The sequence below is a fragment of the Mirounga angustirostris genome, unplaced genomic scaffold, assembly GCF_029215605.1.
Source record: "Mirounga angustirostris isolate CCGP_5_RB_7025 unplaced genomic scaffold, mMirAng1.0.hap1 SCAF_18, whole genome shotgun sequence".
In the NCBI taxonomy this organism is placed as follows: Eukaryota; Metazoa; Chordata; class Mammalia; order Carnivora; family Phocidae; genus Mirounga; species Mirounga angustirostris.
The window spans coordinates 2,975,202-2,998,842 of record NW_026991726.1 but is presented as its reverse complement, the minus strand read 5'-3'; the positions used below and the strand labels follow the sequence as shown (position 1 = coordinate 2,998,842).

Genomic DNA, 23,641 nt, shown 5'->3' with positions numbered 1-23,641 from the left:
CCCTGAGTTATGCAGGTTTTCTGCTCATGGGCAGTGCTCCTTGGCAAAATTCAGCTAGTCTGCTTGTTCCTAGAGCACAGAAGGCCCCTAAGGTCGTGAGTGGTTCATGGGAAGTCAGGTCAGTCTGTTGCTGGGCATCATGCCTGGCAGGAGGAGAGCTTCAGCCTGAAATGACGGTCTGGGGGTGACCTGGAATGCCAGGTGAGGTAGAAATTGCCCAGGTAGCCTGATCCACTCCAGTCTGTATTGCTTCTCTACCCAACAACCCAGACCTAGACAATGGCCCTCTGGCTGGCTGGCATCTGGAACAGTTAGAATGTTCCTCTGGTTCAGTCGAAGGAGAAGATCAAAGTTAGTAGAGCAAAGGAAACTATGAAGATTAGGGCAGAGATACATGGAAGAGAAGAGCATGTGAGAAAAATCAGTGAAAACAACAGTTCTTTCTTTTGCAGATTTACCAAAATGGACAAAGAGCCAAAAATGGAACCACTTTATACCAACCAATTGGCTCCCTGAGATGAAGCAGATCATTCTGAGAAGCACACAAACTACCAAAGTGACTCCAGAAGAAATGGAAACCCTGAGCAGACCTATAATAAGTAAATAGACTGAAGCAGTCATGAGAAATTCCCAAGAATGAAAAGTCCAGAACCTGATGCTTTCCCTGGTGATTTGTCCCACATGTTTAAAGAAGACAGAATACCAATCCTTCTGAAAGTCTGAAAAAAGTACAAGAGGAGGGAACACTTCCCACGTCACCCTAGAATGCCAGCATTGTCCCGATTCCAAAGACTGACAAAGACCTTACAAGAAAAGAAAGTTGCAGGCCAAAATCCATTATGAAGAGCGAGGCAAAAATCCTCAACAGAATTCTAGCAGACAGAATCTAGCAGCACATTGACAGGACTCTACATCCTGACCAAGTGTGATTTACACCGGGAATGCAAAGGCTGTTCCACGTAGCTAATCAGTGTCCTAGACCACATCCAGAAGAAACATGATCATGTCAATTGTTGTAGGATAAGCTTTGACAAAATCCAAACCTTTACATAACAAGTGTTCTCAATAAAATAGAAATAGAAGGTTAAATTGTGATAAAGGAGAGGTGCCTGGGTGGCTCAGTGGGTTGAGTGTCCGACTCTTGGTTTGGGCTCAGGTCATGATCTCAAGAGTCTTCAGATTGAGCTCCAGGGAGGGCTCTGCACTCAGTCGGGAGTCTGCTTGGAGATTCCCTCCCTCTGCCCCTCCCCACTCTTGGGTTTGCATGCTCTCAAATAAATAAATAAATAAATAAATAAATAAATAAATAAATAACTCTTTAAAAATTATGATAAAGGATATTTATGAAAAATAACTCATATGTATATCATTCTCTGTGGTGAAAGACTGAGAGTTTTCTCCTTAAAAATCCCCAAAAAGTCAAGGATGCCCATGTCCACCACTTCATTTCAATATTGTCATGGAAGTTTGGTCAGAGAAATTATACAAGATTAGTTACTAAAAGCTCACAAATGGAAAGGAAGAAGAATAAGTTTATTCATATAGGACATGATCTTCTATGCAAATAATCCTAAGAATTGGAAAAACTCTGTACGAGATTATAATATTTCCCGAAAGGTATGAGCAGAGAAGACCAACACATATGGATCAATGGGATACTGCTGAGAATCAAGGAATACATACATGTACAGTCAGTTGTTTTCGAACACGGAGACCAAGATCATTCAATGAGGCAAAAACAGTGTCTCTAACAAATGGTGTTGAGAGACGGGATATCCACATACGAAGGAGTGAAGTCAGAGCATTCCCTTCCACCCTATAAAAAATGAACTCCACATGTATCCAAGAATGAACTTTAAGAGCGAAAATTCTTAACACTCAGAAGGAAACTAAGAGCACCTAGGGGCAGATCTTCTTTCCCTTGGATTTGGCAATATGGTGTGTCTTGTATAGCACCCGAAGCCCAAGCAACAACAGAGAAAACAGAGACACTGGACTTCAACGTTGCTAACAACTTTTGTGAATGAAAGGGTAATCTCAAGAGGATGTAAAGAAACCCAAAGAATGGTGGGAAATATTTGCAAATCTCATACGAGTCTTGCATCTAGATTGTGTACAAAACTCCTCCAACTTAAGAACCTAAACAACCCCACTTAAAATAATAGACATTTCTCCAAAGAAGATAGTCAGACGACCCAGTGAGCACATGGGGCGATTTTCCTCATGAGATCGTAGGAAATGCAAGCCAACACCACAGTGACATGCCTTCCCCCACCCAGGAGGAGGGGCTCTAGTGAATAAGCAGAAATAACAAGTGTCGGAGAGGATCTGGGGAAACAAAACCCTCCTCCATTGCTGAGGGAGATGTAATATGGCGGAGCCAGTGTGGCAAAGGGTGTGGCATGTCCTCCACACGTTGAGCATACTGTTCTCATTTGGCCGAACTCCACTCATTCTCTAAACAGAAGAATGGAATACAGGCCCTCTAACAACAGCCTGCACGTAAGTCTTCGTAGCAGCACTCTGGACAATAACCAAAAGATGAAAACAACCCACAGGTGCACCCACACTTGAATGGACAAACACAACGTGGTCTGTTCATACAATGGGATTCATTCAGCCACGCCAGGAATGAAGTAGTGATACACGCTATCACGTGGGTGAACTTCGAACACATCCTACTCAGTGGAAGAAACTAGACCCCAAATACCACATACGGTATGATCACACGTGTATGAAAAATTCATCCCAGGTAAATGACAGGTGCCAGATCAGTGGATGCCTGGGAGCAGGGGGATGGGGAATGGCCAGTGACTACCTGCTCAGAGGGTGCGGGGTTTCTCTCCAGGGCATTAAATGTTCTGGGACTAGATAGGGTGATGGTGCCAGCACGGGAAATGGAGTTGATAACAGTGGTTTGCACACTTTGAAATGTTTAAAAAGATAAAGTTTATTTTATCTTAAGCTACAAATATACCTGGAGACGTGAAAAGAAACCAAAGCCAAAAGAGAAGAAAAGGAATGCGTTCGCTGGTGAGGACAGGCCGAGTCTGGTGCTGGAACTGACCCTGGTTGGAGCTCATCAGCTGCTCCGGGAGGTGGGGCCGGAGCTGGCTGGAGCTGGTGCTGGATTGGGTCTTGCTCCCACTGTCCCTAGCTCTGCAGGGGGAGCCAGCGCTGGCTCCAGGTCGGAGGTGCCGCCGGAGCTGCCTGTGGAGCCGGTCCAGCTCGGAGTCTTGCCTTGGCTCTAGCTCTGCAGTCGGCGATGGAGCCGTAGGTCCAGGGGCTTCCTCCCACTGGGGCGCACGTGGCTCCAGCTCCCGAGCTCCTGGCGAAGGCCCCGCAGCAGGACATGGAAATGCCTCGAGCTCTGCCGCGGGCTTTGGGTCTGCAGCTGCTTCTGCAGCCACGTCGACTCTGCAGCGGTGACCGGCCCCGGGGGAGAGGCCAGTTCTCCGTCTCGAGATGGTGCCGAAGCAGCAGGAGGAGAGAAGATCACCACCCTGCCAGGGGGATCACCCTGTGCTGATCCCCACAGCCCGTCCCTGTGCCTTGTCAGAGGAAACCGGCCTCCCCCAGCAGCGCTGAGCTGCCTCGAGACCTGGCTCTAGTTCTCGGGCTGCCTCTCACTCTGCCAGTGGTGCCGGATCGGGTGGGAGAACTGGTGTGGAGGTGGCTCTGCTCTGGAATTCACCCCGGAGCCGCTTTTGCCTCCAGAGGGGGACCGCGGGTAGGAGCTGGAGGGGCTCTAGTGTGCGGGGCCCTGGCTCAGGCTCTCGAGCTGCTTCCACGGCTGGCTCGAGTCAGCGCCGGGGCACGTTCTGGTGCGTCAGATGGTTCGAGATCTTAGCTGCCCCACGGCTCGTGCAAGGTCTCGTGCTCGAGGTGCTCTAGCTCGGTATCGCCCACTTGCTGACCGTGGGTGAGATGCTGACCCACCGGTTAGGCTGGGAGCTCCGAGGGCAGGGAGGGTGTCTGGGGGTCCCCTCTGCGTTCCAGCGAACAGACACAGGTGTGGGTGATGCCCGTGTGGAAGAAAGCGTGAACACAAGAGTCTGTGGCCCAGACCTCTCATCTGTAACAACATACGCCGCATCATGGTGCTGCTGGGGGAATCCCACCGACTCACTAAACTTTGAAGTGCTACCACCTCCCAGGCACTGTTCTGGGGGTTGGGGACCCAGCGGTGAGGAAGCACGGTCCCTGCTCACGTGGGGCTGGCCGGAGCAGAGGTCAAACGAGGACTTCAGGTCCCCGGCAAGTGTCTCTGCTCAGCTGGGGGCAGCTGCCGGGAGTAGCGGCTCAGGCCCTTGTCCCCGTCTGGCAGCTCAGGACTGACACGCGGGGGGCGCGTGGTGAAGGGGATGCAGGATCCTTGGTCTGAATCTCCCCGTAGCCATTACCCCCATGTAGCCGGTCCCATCACTGTCCCGAGTTTTGTCATCCATGAAGTGGGCAGGGGAGGAAAGCCGTTCCTGGGTTCGAGAGCCCTATCCAAGTGTGGAACCGGGTCTGGATCATCTCTGGAGGGGGATTCAGCTCCAGCACCTGCCCCAGAGGTCGAGCCAGGTCGTCCACCGATGCGTGCCGCAGCTCCCGAGACTGGGGCAGCTGCAGCTTCGGCTCTCGCGCCAGCTCTGGGATCAGAGCCCGGTTTGGAGCTTGAGCAGCTCCAGCACCAGCTAGGGAACTCGCCAGCCAAGGGCCAGCACCTTCACCGTCACACCCTCGCCATCGTGCACGAGGTCAGGAGAGGGGCTGGGGGCGGGAGGGTCCCTGCTGGGCAGGTCACCTCGGGTACCTTGGTCACTCCACTCAGAGCCCCCCTTCCCCACCCCTCCCACAGGTCACAGCCCCAGGGATCCCCACCCCTGCTTCCCAAACAAGGCTCAAGGTGGACAAGCAGACCTGGGATGTTGGAAGTTGAGGCTTGTACCTTCAACACTGGATACGTGTTGACCTAGAAACTCCACTTTAGGGATTCTGTTGCAAAGAGAGGTTGATGGACACGGTGTTCCCTTCGACACGGTGGGAGTGAGCTGCCCACGCTAGGTGATGGGTGCACCTGTGGCCTGGGATGGGTGCTGCTCACTGTTCTCCCAGACAGGGGTGCCCGTCACCCTTCTCTCCCGGGACCTCCGTTTCCCCATGTTCTCGCCAGGGCTGCTGGTCCCCAGACCAGACATCTGCCAGTCTGAGGGCGACCAGTGCTGCCTCCATAGGGTTTCCTTTGCCAGAGTCCTTCCCCGGGAGCTCCTGCATCTCTGACTCCCCCCATGCCCGTCCCCCTCCCCTTGGACTTGCATGCATTTCGTCTCTGTCCCTGTGGAACCCAGTGACTTGGAGCATGGTTTGGACCAGACGCATGGGAAACCTTTCTGTGGCCTTGGGTTGTGAGCAATGCTTTGGCCCTTTGGGGTGTGTCTTCCAGCTTTCTGCATTTCCCTGGTTTCTCTGTGGGTCACAGGAGGAACCAGCCCTTTCCTGTCTGGGGTCAGGCTGAGGTTCCCAGCAGGAACAGGAGTATCCGCCCCGAGATTGTGTCCATATTTTCCAAAGGGGGCTCTATGGTTACATCTCATCTGTAATCCATCGGGGATTTCAACATCCAATAAGGGAAATTCTATGTCAAGTCAACCCAGAAAAGAAGGAGTCCCCTTTGAAAATAGGGGGGCAGACACAAAGGCCCATACTGTGTGATTCCACGTACAGGAAACCTCCAGAACAGGTAAAGGAACAGAGAGAGGAAGCAGCTTATGGGTTTCCAGGGAGGCCTTCTGGTTCGGGGACTCCTTTGGGGAAGCAGATATTCCAAAGCCATGTTCTGTGGTGTGGTGGCCCAGCGTTGGCAATGTACTTGATTCTCAGGACTTGTTCAACTGAAAACAATTCATTTTATTTAAAATAAATAATAAACAGCATATAGGACATGGAAAGAGAATAGAACAGTTAATACGAACCAGAGAGAAAGAACATAGGGGGAGGGGAGGAAACAATCTGGCGGGGCAACGGGGTCGGGTGATGGAGCTAAGGGTAATGGTACAAGGAGCTCTCCCCATGAGGATGTGGGCTCTGCATGTGGTTCTGGGAGCCCTGCAGGAGCAGGAGGAGGGGCAGGGCCAGATGCAAGAGCAGGGCCAGGGGCAGGATCCACGGTAAGAGATAGGTCAGGGGCAAGTAGAGGAGCACAGGCAGGGCCAGGGGAAGGGGCAGCGACCCTGGAAAGCAGGGGAAGGGGCATCGGCTCTGGCAGGGGCAGGGGCAGGAACAGGGACACCGGCAGGGGCAGGGGCATTGGCTCTGGCAGGGTCAGGAACGGGGACACAGGCAGGGGAAGAGGCATCAGCTCTGGCAGGGGCAGTGGCAGGAACAGGGACACTGGCAGGGGAAGGGGCATAGGCTCTGGCAGGGGCAGGGGCAGGAACTGGGCCGCAGGCAGGGGAAGGGGCATCGGATCTGGCAGGGGCAGGAACAGGGTCACTGGCAGGGGAAGGGGCATCGACTCTGGCAGGGGCAGGGGCTGGAACAGGGACGCAGGCAGGGGAACGGGCATCAGCTCTGGCAGGGGCAGGAACAGGGACGCAGGCAGGGGAAGGGGCATCGGCTCTGGCAGGGGCCGGAACAGGGACACAGGTAGAGGAAGTGACAGGTGCAGGGGCAGTGGGTGGGTCAGGGGTAGGAATGGGCACACACGCAGGGGCAGGGAAACGGGTAGGGAAAGGGGAAGGAGCTGGGTCAGAGGCAAGGATAGGAGCACAGGGAGGGGCTGGGGAAGGGACAGTTGCAGGGGCAGAAGCCGAGTCAAGGGCATGAACAGGCATACAGGCAGGGGCAGGAGAAGGGGCAGGATCCAGGGCAGGAGCTGGGTCCGGGGAAAGAACAGGAACACAGGTAGGGGAAGGGGCAGGTGCAGGGGCAGGAGGTGGGTCAGGGACAGGAACAGGACCACAGGCAGGTGCAGGGGCAGAACCCGGGTCAGGGGCAAGAATAGGAGCACAGGCAGGGTCAAGGGAAGGGACAGGATCCAGGGCAGGAGCTGGTTCAGGGACAAGAACAGGAACACAGGTAGGGGAAGGGGCATCAGCTCTGGCAGGGGCAGGGGCAGGAACAGGGACGCAGGCAGGGGAAGGTGCATCGGCTCTGGCAGTGGCAGGGGCCGGAACAGGGACACTGGCAGGGAAAGGGGCATCGGCTCTGGCAGGGCCAGGGGCAGGAACAGGGACGCAGGCAGGGGAAGGGGCATCGGCTCTGGCAGTGGCAGGGGCCGGAACAGGGACGCAGGCAGGGGAATGGGCATCAGCTCTGGCAGGGCCAGGGGCAGGAACAGGGACGCAGGCAGGGGAAGGGGCATCGGCTCTGGCAGGGTCCGGGACAGGGACACAGGCAGAGGAAGGGACAGGTGCAGGGGCAGGAGTTGGGTCAGGGGCAGGAATGGGCGCACACGCAGGGGCAGGGAAACGGGTAGGGAAAGGGGAAGGAGCTGGGTCAGAGGCAAGGATAGGAGCACAGGGAGGGGCTGGGGAAGGGACAGTTGCAGGGGTAAAAGCCGAGTCAAGGGCAAAAACAGGAATACAGGCAGGGGCAGGAGAAGGGGCAGGATCCAGGGCAGGAGCTGGGTCCGGGGCAAGAACAGGAACACAGGTAGGGGAAGGGGCAGGTGCAGGGGCAGGAGGTGGGTCAGGGACAGGAACAGGACCACAGGCAGGGGCAGGGGCAGAACTGGGGTCAGGGGCAAGAATAGGAGCACAGGCAGGGGCAAGGGAAGGGGCAGGATCCAGGGCAGGAGCTGGGTCAGGGTCAGGATCCGGATCAGGGGCAAGAAGAGGTGCACAGTTAAGGGAAGGGGCTGGTGCAGGGTCAGGAGCTGGGTCAGGGGCAAGAACAGGTGCACAGGCAGGTGCTGGGGAAGGGGCAGGTGCAGGGGCAGGAGGTGGGTCAGGAGAAGGGACATTGGCTCTAGCAGGGGCAGGGGCAGGGGGAGGGGCAGGGGCAGGGGCAGGGGTAGGAGTTGGGACAGGGGCCGGAACAGGAGCACAAGCCGGTGAAGGGGAGGGGGCGGGTTCAAGGGGAGGGACAGGGTCTGCCGCATTGGCACGTACAGGAACCGGGGCAGTATCTGGGTCAGGGGCAAGAACCGGGGCACTGGCAGGGGTAGGGATGGGTCAGGATCCAGGGCAGGAGCTGGGTAGGGGGCAGGAGCACGGCCACGGTTCGGGGCAGGCGCAGGGGCGGCGGCTCTGGCAGGCACAGGGGCAGGCACAGGGGCAGGCTCTCCGGAGGCAGGTTGTCCAGCAGGCCCTTCCTGGCCCCCGTCAGGCTCTCCGTGGGCGGGTGCTGGGTCACCTGTTGGCTCCTGGTCTCCTGCTGAAGTCGCAGCCACCACCCCTCCGTCCAGAGCTGCCGATGGAGTTGGAACCAGCTCTAGCTCCTCAGGTGGTGGAGCAGCTGTGAGAGGAGAAAAGCTCAGCCCGAGCCTGCTCTCCGTGGAGACAGAACCCAGCCCAGGGCCTCCCAGAGAAGCCGCAGCCAGGAAGGAGCCCTCCCCGGGGCGTCTCCCCGACCGCAGTCCACCCGCTGGGCGCTCTGAGCCCAGTCGTTGTTCCAGGCCCCACACCAGGCTCTGGGGGCTCCTCCCTGTGGGGCCAGCCCCCACCCTTCCGCACACACCCACGGGCACCCAGCCCCGGGCTTCTCAGCCTCAGGCTCGGCCTCCGTGGGCTCCGGCTCCTGGAGCACAATGCAGTCAATGACCACCAGGGAGAGCGGTCTGGGTGGTGTCGGAGGCCTTTCCCCGCAGTCCCCAGCACCTGCTCCAGGGGAGTCCTGTGGGGTCACGCTCCGGATCCCGGACATGGAGTGGGTGTCCGCCAGCCTCGTGCCGATCTCATCGGAGGTCTGCAAAGACAGGGACGGGTAGCCGGCCCGGAGGCATCCCAGTCCTGCCCGGCCAACCTCCCTGTCCCCTGCCCAGTCGCCCTGCTGCTCCCAGATCAGACACAGACCTGTGGGTGCAGAGCCCTGCACGCGGGACAATGACCCATCCCTGCAGGGCGATCGAGAGAAACCCTGGGCAGAGGCTCACAGCCCCCCACACCCCGTCCCACCCAGGCAGCCTTGACCTTGAACATGACCTGCCCACGGGTTATCTGACCCCTCATCAGCCTGATCTTGAATGGCGTTGGCCCACCCCACATGACCCCTCTTCACACACACACACACACACACACACACACACACACACACACACACGGAGGGGAGGGGACCTGGGGCTGCACAGGTGGATTAGACCCTGTGGGGCTGGGTGGCCGGCTCTGGGCCTCCTGGTGTCACCTTTCGGGCCTTCCGGCCAAACGGCCAGAGGCGGTGGGGAGCCCTGATCGGACATCCCCAGCGGGGGCCAGCGTTTGCAGGGCGGGCTTTCTTCAGCCTGCAGCATCCAGACTTAGGGAGGCAACAAGCCCACATGTTCATGGTTGGATGATCTCCAACGAAATGAGCTGGGCAGGGGGCTGTCTCTGGAATGTGGGTGCCTGGTTACCTGGGTTCCAAATTCTGTTGGACTCTGTTGTCAGGGAAATGAGGTCACCACTGCCTGGGGTCCCCTTACCCACCTTCCTCCTCACACAAGACCCCCACCCCCGAGGGCCCCCTCCCCCAGCTGCTCAATGCTCCCCCTCCCCCCATGCCCCATCCATACAGTGACTCCCTCACAGCACCCCCACAGCCTTCCCAAGGCCTGGGTGCAGCCGGTGTCCCCACTGTGAGGACACAGAGCTGGCTTCAGACTGGGCTCCAGTGCCTGGATCAGGCCTTCATTGCAACAGCTGCAGGATGAGCCGGCTTAGTGAGGACCTTGCCCAGGACACTAGCCCCATGACACTGTGAGGGTGTTCCCAGTCCCCAGTTAAGTCGTGCAGTGCAACAAGTGATTATACATCAGGGTGGATGATGCAAAGTACAGTGCAGTGAGAACATGACAAAAACGTTTAAATGACAGAATAGTATGTAGGTAAACATACTATATACTATGTAAGTGAAGGGAAAAGTAAACAACGGGGTCAGAAAGAGGAATGGGAGTTTCGAGAAGCAGGCTGGGGTAGTCAGGGGGTGGGGGGTGGCTCATGGAGGAAGTGACCAAGGAGACCCGTCACCAGTTACAACAGTGCAGCAGCAGGGTTTGTGCTCTGCTTGACCCACGACCCCCAGGGGCATTGGGGGCATTCTAGCTCCAGAGGACCTACAGGCTGCAAATCAGCCTGAGCCTAGCATCCGTGGTATGTCTTCTTTGCTCCCGGGTCTGGCTCTTTCTCTGCCTCTTGAGGCTGTTGAATCTCCTTTTATTTTCCTCTGAAGTGCACTATTTTGTGTGGGTTCAGTACTGTTAGTTGACACAAATTCTTTGTGAAAATAAGTGGAGTATAAATCCTACTTGTTTCCTAATTAGATCTGAACATATTCAATAATAACAGCTTTTCCCCAGGCCCCTGGGTCTTCATCTGCTCACCAACGCTGAGATTTTTAAAAACATTATATTTTTAACAGTTTCAAAGAATTAGTTTGGTTTTTAAAAAATTCCAGAAAGTCACACTTTTAATACTCTATAGAATGATCTGTAAACATTGAATGAGCAAGGTTTTACAGGATGAGGGAAGAATTGGCTTTGTGGCCGGGTTTGCCCTAATGTTTACTCCCTGTTGCCCCCGTGTGGCCACTCTCCAGATAGCATGTGGCCGAATGTGTTCCAACCTGTCTAATTCAAGGGAGAATAAGATAGAAGAAGGTTGGTCCTCGGATCCCCCAGCTCCTAATAATCATGAAATAATTTATGAGCTATATTCTAAATCAGAGTATATGTTAACTTGATATTAGGGTTAGGTTCAGGGTCAAGTTGAATACAGTAATTATGTACAGCTTTTTGTAGGTCAGTCATACGTCCATAAACTGTTTTTAAAAAATAAAACGGGAGAGAATATAGTCACTCAAAGCACTGAGCACCTTTCCTGTCACAGTAAATATGTAACAAAACGTATTTATTGTTTAACCTTAGCTGAGGACCGGGAGCTGGTCCTACAGGTACTTGGCAGGTAACATCTGTGGCCAGCTGCCCATCTCTTCCCCCGACACCCACACCCAGCTCAGCACATCCTCTGCTCTGCTCAAGGGCAGCCCAGAGAGACCAGGTCCAGGTGTGGCTCCCTCCTGTCAGGCATGGCTTCCTTCCGACAGGTAGAGAAGGTGGCCAGCTCACAGACACATGACATCTTCTTTTGGTTACTTGCTATCTGCGTCACCTTTTTGTCACCTGGTCATTAACATTTAGCTCCTGTGAGAACCTGAGTTTGCAGGTTTCTGTTCACATTTCAAAGTGTGCAGATATGTGTTGACTTTGTTCGCTGTCCCTGGGGAGGATATACAGGGTTAGGGTATGGGTTAGGGTACGGGTACAGGTTAGGGTACCGGTTAGGGTACGGGTTAGGGTTAGGGTTCGGGTACGGGTTAGGGTATGGGTTAGGGTTAGGGTACGGGTTAGGGTTAGGGTACGGGTATGGGTTAGGGTACGGGTACGGGTTAGGGTACGGGTATGGGTACGGGTTAGGGTACGGGTTAGGGTTAGGGTTAGGGTACGGGTTAGGGTATGGGTTAGGGTTAGGTTAGGGTACGGGTTAGGGTACGGGTTAGGGTACGGGTTAGGGTCAGGTTAGGGTACGGGTTAGGGTTAGGGTTAGGGTACGGGTACGGGTATGGGTTAGGGTACGGGTCAGGGAACGGGTTAGGGTTCGGGTACGGGTTAGGGTTCGGGTACGAGTTAGGGTTCGGGTACGGGTTAGGGTACGGGTTAGGGTTCGGGTACGGGTTAGGGTACGGGTTAGGGTACGGGTTAGGGTACGGGTTAGGGTTAGGGTACGGGTATGGGTTAGGGTACGGGTACGGGTTAGGGTACGGGTATGGGTACGGGTTAAGGTATGGGTTAGGGTTAGGGTTAGGGTACGGGTTAGGGTATGGGTTAGGGTTAGGGTACGGGTACGGGTTAGGGTAGGGGTTAGGGTACGGGTTAGGGTATGGGTTAGGGTACGGGTTAGGGTATGGGTTAGGGTTAGGGTACGGGTTAGGGTACGGGTTAGGGTAGGGTTAGGGTTAGGGTTAGGGTACGGGTTAGGGTTAGGGGTTAGGGGTTAGTGGTTAGGTTAGGGTTAGGGTTAGGTTACGGGTTAGGGTACGGTTTAGGGTAGGGTTAGGTTTAGGTTTAGGGTACGGGTTAGGGTTAGGGGTTAGGGGTTAGTGGTTAGGTTAGGGTTAGGGTTAGGTTACGGGTTAGGGTACGGTTTAGGGTAGGGTTAGGGTACGGGTTAGGGTTAGGGGTTAGGGGTTAGAGGTTAGGGTTAGGGTTAGTGTTAGGGTTAGGGTTAGTGTTAAGGTTAGGGTTAGGGTTAGGGTCTCCCTGTCCTCTGCTGTATAGAGACCATTCTCCTCCGGTAACCAGATTGATCATTTCAGAACATAACCTTTGAGCCTCTCTGCGATCCGCTCCCCACCTGTCTGTCCTCTCCAGCCTCACCTCTCCCACTGCAGCCCCCCTCTGTGGGCCACCAAGCTGTGTGGTTGTCCCACATGTGCCTTGGGCCTGACTCCAATCCTTTACATTCTCTGTGCCCTCTGCCAGGAGCACTCTTCTCTCCCCTTGCATCATGTCTGGCTTGTTCCCCCATTGGCTGGGCCTCTACTTGCCCCCTGGTGACCTGACTCATGTCTGCTGGGTGTATGTGCTCGTCCCATATTTTAATGTAGTATCCACCTTCCCTGTGTGAACGATTTACTAACCTGCGAGGTATGGGGTAGGCACAGAGAAGTAGTCTTAGTGCCTGTGTAAAAAAGTCAGTCTCAGGGCGCCTGGGTGGCTCAGTCCTTAAGCGTCTGCCTTCGGCTCAGGTCGTGATCCCAGGGGCCTGGGATTAAGTCCCATGTCAGGCTCCCTGCTCAGCGGGGAGCCTGCTTCTCCCTCTCCCCCTCCCCCTCCTTGTGTTCCCTCTCTAGCTGTCTCTTTCTCTGTCAAATAAATAAAATCTTATAAAAATTCAGTCTCAGAGGGGCTCACCACACTTGCTGACAATGGGGGGAGCTGCTGTCCCCACAGTGAGGGGCAGGTAGTCCCCTCAAAGGGGGACCAGCCATGTGAGGCAGTTGGACAAGACTTCCAATGTTTTGGGGCCAGGGAGATGTAGACCTGGACCCAGAAGCTCACACCCTTGGATTCAAGGCTGGGGCCTAAGCAAGCCCCCTTTTTCCAGGAGTCATCTTTCCCCTTCCCTGCCCATGGGCTGAACCTGATTCCTGATCTGGGGAGTTCGAGGGTGACCCCTCCTAGGAATACCAGTGGTTTACTGATGGACCTTGTCAGCCAGAGGCCCAGTAGCCTTCGAGGGAGGACCCTATAGGGGGTGGAGACAGCTCTGTTGGGGACCAGCGACAGTCCACTCAAGGTAAAGTGGGGCAGCTGGCCGGCCCTGCTGATTCTACCCAGTCTGTAGGGCATAGAAACAGGGGCTGTGACCAGAGGTGCTCAACTCATGGCAGGTGGGGACAGAACCTGCAGGGGTTCAGCCAGGGGAGGGCACCTGCAGGGTTTGCCTGGGAGCTCAGGACAGGGGGGTGTTCCTGGCTCCAGCATGCTGACTGTGCGGCTGCATGGGTTTCCAGCCTCCCAAGCCTCAGGCTCCCCTTTGTAAGATGGGGCACTGATGGCCCCCATCTCTGGGAGCAGAAGGTAGGGAGGCCCTGCCAGCAGATTCACTCAGGACAGGTCAGGAGGTGGCTGTTGCTTAAAGCAGCCCAGGGCCTGTCCCCATGAAGAAGGTGCACACGTCCATGACCCCCAGCTCTGGGGTCCTGCTGCCAGCCTCTGGCAGTGACCCTCTTCCTGCCCTGTCCCCTGCCCCTGTGGATACGGGGTCTTCCTGGAGCTGTTCCTGCAGAATCACTTCCTGGTGGACACAGGGTCATCTACTATGTCTTCACCGACCAGCAGGTTGCTGGTGTCCCGTGTGCCCCTCCAGGAGCACTGAAGGGTGGTGGTTCTTGAGGTCTGCGGTGCCCCACACTGGCAGGATGTGTCCATGCAGCAAATGGCGATGATGAGCCGCTTCTGTGAGGAGCCCTTCCTCCATGAGGTGGATGACATGGTGTGCGGGGATGTGGACATGAAGTTCTGTGACCACGTGGGCGTGGAGATCCTGTCCCCCCTCTTTGGCACCCTGCACCCCGGTTTCTACTGGGTGGCCCGTGAGGACTTAAGCTATGAGCGCTGGTCCCAGTCCCAGGCCCACATCCCCAAGGACCAGGGTGACTTCTACTACATGGGGGCCTTTTTTGGGGGGTTGTGGCGGAGGTTCACCGACTGACCTCAGCCTGTCACCAGGTGATGGTGGTCAACTGGGCCAATGGGATCGAGGCCATGTGGTACGATAAGAGCCACCTGAACAGGTACCTGCTGGACCACAAGCCCACCAAGGTGCTGTCCCTGGAGGACCTGCGGGACCCACAGCTATTGGGCGGTCCCTGGAGGACCTGGGTGCAGCTGCTGGGCTGGCCCCAGGTCATGAAGAAGCTGAGATTTGGGCCGTGCCCAAGAATCACCAGGACACCTGGAACTCATGAGGGGCTGTCCCCGTCTCCAGCAGCGGGTGCTGACTTCAGCGGAGCCATCAGAGCAGGTTCCTACTTCTGTCCCCTCGAGGGACACTGTGGAGTCCAGTACTGTCTGCACGGGCACGTCCAGTGCCCCAGCCGCACCTGCTCACAGGAGGCCTGCCTGGGGATACAGCGTCCTCTCTTTGCGTTCACTACATTTTCTTCACTTCTGGGTCATTTGCAGCTGTGAACGGCTCCAGTTTTATGTCAGATGTTTTTCTGTGTCAATGCTGAGCAACCATTTTTAAAAAGAACAATTGAGGGAAAAGGTTTTCTCCCTGGTTCTAAACAGACACCGCCTGGTGGGGCTGGGAGCAGCCCTGTAGCAGCCGTGGAGCCAGAACGGGTCCTGGCTGGGTCTTCCCTCCCAGTCCTTGCACCTTGCCATGGCCATGGGGCTTCAGGGTCAGGGGTGCACCGAGCCACCTCTCAGAACCCCGGTGCCCTCACCGCCAGAGGTCTTGGCCGTGACCGCTAGCTCAGCCTCCAGGAGCATGGTGCCCTCTGGGTTATTTCCATTTCCTGCCGTGGATTTATTTTTTATTTATTAATTTTATTTAATTTTTTAAATTTAAATTCATTAGCCAACATATAGTACATCAGTAGATTTTGATGTAGTGTTCAGTGATTCATTAGTTGCGTATAACACCCAGTTCTCATCACAACATGTGCCCTCCTTAATACCCATCACCCAGGTACCCCATCCCCCCACCCTCCTCCCTTCTGTAACCCTCAGTTTGTTTATCGGAGTCCAGAGTCTCTCATGGTTTGTCTCCCTCTCTGATTTCTTCCTGTTCAGTTTTCCCTCCCTTCCCCTGTAGTCCTCTGTGCTATTCCTGACATTCCACATAGGAGTGAAACTATATGATAATTGTCTTTCTCTGATTTATTTATTTCACTTAGCATAATCCCCTCCCGTTCCATCTATGTCAATGTAAATGGTAGGTATTAATCCTTTCTAACAGCTGAGGAATATTCCATTGTACATATATACCACATCTTCTTTATCCATTCGTCTGTTGAAGGGCATCTCGGCTCCTTCCACAGTTTGGCTATTGTGGACATTGCTGCTATGAACATTGGGGGGCAGGCGCTCTTCTTTTCATTACATCTGTATCTTTGGGGTAAATACCCAGTAGTGCATTTGCTGGGTGATAGGGTAGTTCTGTTTGTAACGTCTTGAAGAACCTCCATACTGTTTTTCAGAGTGGCTGTACCAGCTTGCATTCCCACCAACAGTGTAAGAGGGTTCCCTTTTCTCCACATCCTCACCAACATTTGTTGTTTCCTGCCTTGTTGATTTTTGCCATTCTAAGTGATGAAGGTGGTATCTCAATGTGGTTTTAATTTCTTTTTCCCTGATGGCTAGTGATGTGGAGCATTTTTTCATGTGTCTGTTAGCCATTTGTATGTCTTTGGAGAAGTGTCTGTTCATGTGTTCTGCCCATTTCTTGAGTGGATTATTTGTTTTTTGGGTGTTGAGTTTGAGAAGTTCTTTATAGATCTTGGATGCCAGCCCTTTATCTGTAATGTCATTTGCAAATATCTTCTCCCATTCCATGGCTTGCCTCTTAGTTTTGTTGACTGTTTCCTTTGCTGTGCAGAAGCTTTTTATCTTGATGAAGTCCCAAAGGTTCATTTTTGCTTTTGTTACCCTTGCCTTTGGAGACGTGTCTAGCAAGAAGTTGCTGTGGCTGAGGTCGAAGAGGTTGCTGCCTGTGTTCTCTTCTAGGATTTTGATGGATTCCTGTGTCACATTGAGGTCTTTCATCCAATTTGAGTTTACCTTTGTATATGGTGTGAGAGAATGGTCCAGTTTCATTCTTCTGCATGTGGCTGTCTAATTTTCCCAGCACTATTTATTGAAGAGACTGTCTTTTTTCCATTGGGTATTCTTTCCTGCTTTGTGGAAGATTAGTTGACCATAGACTTGAGGGTCCATTTCTGGGGTCTCTATTCTGTTCCATTGATCTGTGTGTCTGTTTTGTGCCAGTACCATACTGTCTTGATGATCACAGCTTTGTAATACAGCTTGAGGTCACCTGCTTTTGTTTTATTTTTATTATTTTAGTGAATTTTAAATTAATGTATAATATATTATTTGTTTCAGGGGTACAGGTCTTTGATTCATCGGTCTTATACAATTCGCAGTGCTCACCATAGCACATACCCTCCCCAGTGTCCATCACCCAGTCACCCCACGCCTCCCAACCCCCTCCACTCCAGCAACCCTCAGTTTGTTTCCTGAGATTAAGAGTCTCTTATGGTATGTGCTCTGGTAAGCGCTGTGAATTGTGCAAGACTGTTGAATCTCAGATCTCTACCTCTGAAACAAATAATGCAATATATGTTAAGAAAAAAAAAGAAGAAGAAGAAGGTAGCAGGAAGGGAAGAATGAAGCAGGGGAAATCGGAGGGGTAGATGAACCATGAGAGACGATGGACTTTGAAAAACAAACTGAGGATTCTAGAGGGGAGGGGGGTGGGAGGATGGGTTAGCCTGGTGGTGGGTATTGAGGAGGGCACGTTCTGCATGGAGCACTGGGTGTTATGCACAAACAATGAATCATGGAACACTTCATCTAAAACTAATGATGTAATGTATGGGGATTAACATAAGAATAAAAAAAAAGTCTCTTATGGTTTGTCTCTTTCTCTGGTTTCGTCTTGTTTCATTTTTCCCTCCCTTCGCCTATGATCTTCTGTCTTGTTCCTCAAATTCCTCATATCACTGAGATCATAGGATAATTGTCTTTCTCTGAGTGACTTATTTTGTTTAACATAATACACTGTAGTTCCATCCACGTCGTTGCAAATGGCAAGATTTCATTTTTTTTGATAGGTGCATAATATTCTCTGTATATATATATACACACACCACATTTTCTTTATCCATTCATCTGTTGATGGACATTTAGACTCTTTCCATAGTTTGGCTATTGTGGACATTGCTGCTATAAACATTGGGGTGCACGTGCTCCTTCGGATCCCTACATTTGTATCTTTGGGGTAAATACCCAGTAGTGCAATTGCTCGGTCATAAGGTAGCTCTTTTTTCAACTTTTTGAGGAACCTCCCTAGTGTTTTCCAGAGTGGCGTCTGCCTTCGTTTTAAATGGCTATTTATGCTGGTGTTTGTGAAATGTGGGCACTCACTCAGTCTGGATGCATGTGCCGCTGGGATTCCTCAGTGCCCACAGATGGTTTGTGCACTCTCTCTGGACCATCTGCCTGCACTGTGTCTTAGCAAGCATTTAGTGATGCCACTGTGAGCTCAGGCACCCAACAAGGCGCAGAGCATGAGAGCAAGAACTAAGATACAGGATCCCTGCTCTTGGGCCTTCCTGGGACTTTCGATGGACCCGTCCTCCTGACTCACTACTCTCCTATTGTGTAATAGACATACAACTGATACCATTAAGCACGTTTCAGGGTACAATTCAGTGGCAATAAGTATATTCACTCTTCTGCACCTGCCGCCTCCATCCACTGCCACAACTTTGTCATCCTCCCAAACTGAACCTCTACCCAGGAGACACTAACCCCCCATTTCCCCTCCCCAGCCCCGGCACCCAGCAGCTCCTTCCACCTCTATGAATCGGAGTGCTCTCTGTCCCTCACAAGTGGGGTCCTCCCGTATTGGTCCTTTAGGGACTGGCCTATTTCACATAGCCCAATGGCCTCAAGGTTTGTCCCTGTGAGCCTGGACCTGACCCACTTTCCCCCCAAAGGAGTGTCTCAGCCCTCTCCTGTCTAAGCCAAGCCTCCTCAGTCCCTTCTGCTCCCCTCACCTTCCTCCTCCGCCTGAAGATGATCCCAGCCAATCTGCAGCTTTGAAGACCTATTCAGTCCAGATGCCAGGCACATACCCCGGGGACCTCGGGCCTCACCTACCCCATCTGTCCACGTCAGGTCCCTGCCCACCCCCCACCAGCTGGCCACCTGCTCATCCCACAGGTGTCCCCATCTCAGGAGAGGGAAACACCAAGTCCAGACCCTTGGAGTCCTCTGTGACTTTTTGCTTTCTACCAACTCTCCCAGTAGTGAAGTGGCTATGTACTGAAGTGGACATCCATTGTCCAAAACATTTAAAGGCATATGTGAGTCTCTGCTGCCTAGGCAATGGATGACAGTTGGGGCAGATAGAAACCGAACAGAATCACTGGAAGAAAGGCTGAGGAATGAGGAGCTTTAGGGAAGAAGGGCCTGGAAGCTGTGACTGCCCGTACCTGACCTTCAGATGCCCCTCAGTGACTCCTGTGCCTCTGGTGTCTTCCTGGAACCCTGACCTGGCTGTTTTCAGACAGCTCATCCAGCGGTACCCTCAGTTTCTGGCAGGGGGATTTGCTGGAATCTGCAGTGTGTCCTGCTGCCCCACCAGGATCACTTTCTGAAGGCACATTGTCTGGGACCCAAGACTGTGGGTCTGTGGCTTGGAGGGATTCTGAGCAGAGCTGGTGGGATGGGAAGGCTGCAAGGCACAGAGGTAGGTTTCCAGAAAGCCAGCTGGGGTCCCCGGCATCCTACTGTTTTTGATTCAGAGCCCTGAGATCTTTAATATGCCAGCAACGTTACAGCATGGGCCAGAAAAGCAAATTTCCCTGTGCAACCAACACCACCTAAACTATTGGCCATTTCTTGTCACTTGAGCTGAGTACAAAGGATTGGGAGTCAGGACTTGGTGGGGGGGCCCTGGACCAGACTTTGTATTTGGGGGACAAAGGCCATCCAGAGAAGCTTGTGCTGAGCCTAAGGAGAGGGTCTGTGTGGAGACCCCAGCTGCAGGCACTGCTGTCCAATGATGCCCCCTCAGCCCGACCCAGTGCACCTGCTGCTGGGGGAGCACCTGCCCCCTCCTCTCTGCCTGAGGGCTCTCTCCTGCACTAGGTGCCTCTTCTCCTGCCAGCCACTGCCAGCCTGCAGCCTGGGAGGGTGGATACCCCGAGTTCCTCCAGCTGCTGGGGGAGCACCTGTCCCCTCCTCTCTGTCTGAAGGCTCTCTCCTGCACCAGGTGCCTCCTCTCCTGGCAGCCACTGGCAGCCTACAGGCTGGGAGGGTGGATAGCTGGACGACCTCCAGCCCTGGGGACAGAGCCAGTGAGGGTGGGATGTGGTCTCCCAGTAGGCCTGAGCGCCAGGTCCCCACGGTGTTCACTCTCCTCCTGCAGGCTCACTGTGCCATGTCCTCCCTCAGGCTTCCTAGGCTCAAGTCCTCCTCTGCTCGCTGACCATCCTTGGCCCAGGCTCCACACGTTGGGACTGGGAGCAGGTCATCTGGACCTTCTGGACTCTCGCTTCCATGCCCGTGACACGGACACAGGTTGGTCTCACAGAATGCTTGGAGGAGACCCAGTGCAGGAAGATGCAGGCAGCTGCAAGGGAGATGCCATGTGACCCCAGAGGGAGCGCACAGGCTTTGCACAATGCACCGGGCTCACAGGACCCCCATGGGATGCGGGCGCCAGGCCACGGGGCACAGGAAGTCCTGGTGGGGGTGGCCCTGGCGGGGAGGCCAGAGAAGGGTCCCAGAAGGGGCAGGAGACAAGGAACACGACAAGACAGAGCTTCCCAAGGAGGTCAATGGAAGGATCAGAGGATCGCAGAGGCCCTTGGGGAAACTCGGAGGCCCTGGAGATGTTGGCTGAAATGCCGTCATTGGGTCAGAAAAGTTAGTCACAACCACCCAGTCGACACTGGGTAATTTACTTTGTGGTTCTAAGAATCAGTGCGTACCTGCCATTAGAACTCACACTGCAGGAAGTCTAGGATATACTCACTCTTCATCACTTTTCAGGACTCGACTTTTCTAGAGGAAGTGCCAAGCATTGGCCTCTGTTTTCAGGAGCAGATTCTTGGTGCTCATCACCACTCCTAGCCGTGAGGACTGACCCCTGTCACCTCCCACAGTGGACGTGACCATGTGGGTTGGGGGGTGCTCACTGATGAAGCCCCAGTGCTCAGTACACAGCAGGGACCCCCGGTCCTCTGCTGAATGAGGGAGGAAGGGGGGAAGGAGGGAGGGAGTGAGAGGGAGGGAGGATGGGAGAAAGGGAGGGAGAGAGAGGGAGTGAAGGAGGGAGGGAAACCACAGAAGTTGGGTCCATCCATCAGGAGCCCTTATTTGGGGTGAGGTCCGAGGGCACCACAGCCCCGGCCCTGGATGGTGGCTCAGGTCCTCCCAGTGCTGACCTTCCTTCTCCTTGGCCCTCTGTCATCCTGGATCCTCTCCACCTCCTCCTCCTCCAATTCTGAATGTTCCCAGGAACAGGGTGGCAGGAGGGGTCTCAGGAGGGGCTTCCCAGATCCTGTGCCCCGAATGACAATGTGACAGTGGCTACAGGACATTCTATCATGAGGACTGGGACTGTGGATCCCATCCATCTCCTCGGGCATTAGCGTTGTTCCATTCCCTGCTCTCTCCACCACTGCTGTGATAAACACTCCTGAGAGCAGATCTGTGAAAAACCGAGCCAGAGTTTCCGGGGGTTGGTCAGAGGCCAAGCATGCCAGGTGCACCTGTGGCCTGGGATGGGTGCTGCTCACTGTTCTCCCAGACAGGGGTGCCTGTCATCCTTCTCTCCAGGGTACCTGCAGGGGATCTCCGCTTCCTCACGTTCTCCCCAGACCAGACACCTGCCAGTCTGAGGGTGACCAGTGCTGCCTCCTTAGGGTTTCCTTTGCCAGAGTCCTTCCCCGGGAGCTCCCTCATCTCTGACTCTGCACGTGCCTGTCCTCCCCCCTTGGACTTGCATGCGTTTGGTGTCTGTCCTTGTGGAACCCAGTGACTTGGTGTGTTGTTTGGACAAGAGGCATAGGAAACCTTTCTCTGGCCTTGGGTTGTGAGCAATGCTTTTGTCCTTTGTGGTGTGTCTTCCAGCTTCTGCATTTTCCTGGTTTCTGTGTGGGCCACAGGAGGAGCCAGCCCTGTCCTGTCTGGGGTCAGGCTGTGGTGTCCCAGCAGGAACAGGGGTCTCGGCCCCAAGATTGTGCCCATAATTCCTAAAGCGGCCTCTCTGATTACATCTGATCTGTAATCCATCAGGCATTTTAATATCGAATAAGGGAAATTTTATGACAAATAAACACAGACGAAAACAAGTCCCCTTTGAAAATAGGTGGGCAGACACAAAGGCACCTATTGCGTGATTCCACTTACAGAAACATCCAGAACAGGGAAAGGAACAGGGAGAGAAAGCAGCTTAGGGGTTTCCAGGGTCTGGGCTGGGGGAGAAATGGGCAGGGGGACTTCTGGTTCGGGGACTCCTTTGGGACACGAGATATTCCGCAGCAATGTTCTGGGGTGTGGTGGCACAGCGTTGGGAATGTACTTCTGCTCATCACATGTTCAGTTGAAAACAAGTAATTTTATTTAAAACAAATAATAAACATTATACAGAACATGAAAATGAACAATATGAACCAGAACAATATGAACCAGAGAGAAAGAATATAGGGGGAGGGGATGAAACAATCTGGCGGGGCGTCGGGGTCCGGCGATGGAACTAAGGGCAATTGTACAAGGAGCTCTCCCCGCAGGGCTGTGGGCTCTGGATGTGGCTCTGGGAGCCCTGCAGGAGCAGGAGTAGGGGCAGGGATTAGGATAGGGGTAGGGCCAGGGACAGGGCCAGGTGTAAGAGCAGGGCCAGGGGCAGGGCCAGTTGTAAGAGCAGGGCTGGGGGCAGGGGAAAGGGGAGGACCAGGATCAGCAGTTATGGCAGGTGCAGGATCCAGGACAGGACCTGGGTAAGGAGCAGGAACAGGAGCTCCGGCAGGCGCAGGGGCAGGGGCAGGGGCAGGGGCAGCAGGTCATGCAGGGGAAGGGGCAGAAGCAGGAGCAGGAAAAGGAGCAGGAACAGGAGCTCAGGCAGGGGCAGGGGAAGGGGAAGGGGCAGCAGGTCTGGCAGGGGTAGGGTTATGAGCAGGAGCAGGGTCAGGGACAAGAACAGGAGCCCAGGAAGGGTCAGGGGAAGGGGCAGCGGAGTCTGGCAGGGGCAGGGAGAGGAGCAGGAGAAGGAGCAGGAACCGGAGCTCAGGCAGGGGAAGGGGCAGTGGCTCTGGCAGGGGCAGGGGAAGGGGTAGGAGGAGGATCAGGAGCTGGGTTGGAGCAGTGGCAGGTGCAGGATCCAGGGCAGGAGCTGGGTCAGGGGCAGGATCCAGGGCAGGAGCTGGGTCAGGTGCAGGAACAGTAGCAGGAGCTGGGCCAGGGGCAGGTGCCAGTTCTTCCTGGTCCACGTCAGGCTGTCCGTGGGTGGGTGCCGGGTCACCTGCCGGCTCCTGGTCTCCTCCTGAAGTCGCTGCGGTCACCACCCCTCCGTCCAGAGCTGCCGAAGGAGTTGGAGCCGGCAATAGCTCCTCAGGTGGTGGAGCAGCTGTGAGAGGAGAAAAGCTCACCCCGAGCCTGCTCTCCGTGGGCCTTTGCGGAGACAGAACCCAGCCCAGGGCCTCCCAGAGAAGCCGCAGCCAGGAAGGAGCCCTCCCTGGGGTGTCTCCCCGACTGCAGTCCACCCGCTGGATGCTCTGCGCCCAGTCTTTGCTCCAGGCCCCACTCCAGCCTCTGGAGACTCGTCCCTGTGGGGCCAGCACCGACCCATCCCCACACACCACAAACACCCAGCCCCAGCCTTCTCACCCTCGGGCTCAGTCTCCGTGGGCTCCGGCTCCTGGACCACTGTCCGGTGACCAACCACCTGGGACAGTGGTCTGGGTGGTGTTGGAGGTCTTGCCCGGCAATCCCCAGCACTTGTTTTTGGGGATGCCTGTAGGGTCAACCCCTCCGTCAGGGAGGAGGGCATGTCCGCCAGCCGCCTCGGGAGGTCATCCGTGGCCTTCTGCAAAGACAGGGACGGGTAGCCGGCTGGAGGCTTCACAGCCCTGCCCGGCCATCCTCACTGTCCTCCTGCCCAGTCCCCCTGCTGCTCCCAGATCAGACACAGACCTGTGAGTGCACAGCCCTGCACCC

General features: G+C 54.8%; 1 pseudogene; it reads left to right on the top strand.

Annotated features, from left to right (window-relative positions):
* The first annotated feature begins 13,934 nt into the window (after positions 1 to 13,934).
* Positions 13,935 to 14,652, top strand: LOC135363098 (histo-blood group ABO system transferase 2-like; annotated as a pseudogene).
* Positions 14,653 to 23,641: the final 8,989 nt, after the last annotated feature.